Consider the following 1,888-nt stretch of genomic DNA (forward strand, 5'->3'; position numbering starts at 1 on the left):
CCCCCTTCCCTCCCCCCTCGGGCCGCAGCGACCCTATATAACAACCTGCTCGCGGTCGTCCAGGTCAGTCTGCGTGGAGTCCCACAGCAGAACACATCGCAGTCCAGCGGAGCAGCTAACCCCCTCACTGTGAGTACGCCCACTCCCCCTTCACCCCCTACCGCCCCCTACCGCCCCCGCGGCCCGTACGGGTACGGCCCCTGCGGTCCCCTTCGGCCGACCTTAGGCCCCAAGGCCCGACAGGCCCCGCTATGCCCCATAAGGGATCATTCGGGAATCACTTCCGTCATTTGCCGCTGCAAGCTCTCATAGCGCCTGCTACGTAGGCAAAATCCTGGCTGCATTGCATGCGTGTTCCGCGGGGTGGCCTACCACGAGTCTCGCAGGCGCCAAGCTCGCGTATTTGACTATTTCTATTTCTTTGGCAGTGTGCACGAAATACATAGAATGACGGCCTCTGTTTGTGCGGGTGTGTAGCCGCTGCCTCGCGTCGTAAACTGCCCTGTTCTCACTAGCTCGCCCTAGCTTCAGTAAGGTCGTGGCGTTGTTGCCAATCGAGCTGCGAGGCTTCATCGCGTAGCGGCGGTCACGGGTGTCGGGCAGGGTTGGCATAGAGTATTAAATTAAATCTAAATTGAGTCAAATTCGGTCCAAAAATATTGCACTTCACGGCACACCACAGCGCCACGCGCGTCAGCCGATGCCCGACCTAGCTCACGCTCAGGAAGCCGTCGACTGCGAATTTTGCAGTAGTGTTTTGTAGTCGGTAGGTGTCCCCAGCTGTATTACATTCTGCTCCTTTTCGCCCCATTTAGCACCATTTAATTCTTTATGCAGAAGTCTCGCTCACCGCGTGGGTGGGCCGCACCCGGTCGAGCCCAAAGTGAGACGGGGTTGTTTCTTCTTCTTGCCCTCGACCCAGCGCTGTATCCCTCTCTCTCCTGTCGCAGGCTACCATGATCAAGTCCATGAGCGTCCTCGTCCTGGTGGCGGCCCTGTGCTGGGGCGCCAGCCAGGCCACCGGGCCCGCCGCCTTCGAGGGCGTGGACGTGGCCGCCCTCCTCAAGAACGAGACGGCCGTCGCGGGCTACGTCAAGTGCATCCTGGGCTCCGGCGAGTGCAACGAGTCGGCCAAGCGCCTGCAAGGTGAGTCGAGCGCGCGGTTCTCACGGCGCTGGCCGCTCACGCCCGATCATATAAAACGCTTGTATATGTATGTACTGTCAGCTTCCAGCCAGCATTGTTAAATTTACAACACGGCATTCGTAAACTAAATAAAGTTTACATCTATGTTTACGTCTATACGTTTATGTCTAAAAGAAAGTCCATGAAAAGTTGTTTGTTTAAGTTAATCTTTTTTTATGCCAACTGTAAATTAACTTTTTCCAAGTGTCATTTTAGCAGATGATACTTCCAGTATCACTATATGGGTAGCGTTCACGATGGCTAAGGTTCAAACAATAATTCAACATCACCCTTTTAAATAATATTTTTATTAGGAGGAGGGGGGGCAGATGGGTAGCGTTGACGATGGTCACTGAGGCCTAGTATTGTCAACAATACTGAGCCAAGGCTCAGTATTGTCAACAATACTGAGCCAAGGCCCAGTTTTGTCAACAATACTGAGCCAAGGCCAAGTATTGCCAACAATACTGGGCCATCACCGTTTTAAATAATATTATCATAAGGAGGAGGGGGGCAGATGGGTAGCGTTGACGATGGTCACCGAGGCCCACTATTGTTGGCAATACTGGGCCATCACCCTTTTTATTAGAAGGAGGGGGAGCAGATGGGTAGCGTTGACGATGGTCACTGAGGCCCAGTATTGTCAACAATACTGAGCCAAGGCCCAGTAATGTCAACAATACTGGGCCAAGGCCCAGTATTG

The sequence above is a fragment of the Frankliniella occidentalis genome, unplaced genomic scaffold, assembly GCF_000697945.3.
Source record: "Frankliniella occidentalis isolate FOCC.00 unplaced genomic scaffold, Focc_3.1 Scaffold61, whole genome shotgun sequence".
NCBI lineage: Eukaryota > Metazoa > Arthropoda > Insecta > Thysanoptera > Thripidae > Frankliniella > Frankliniella occidentalis.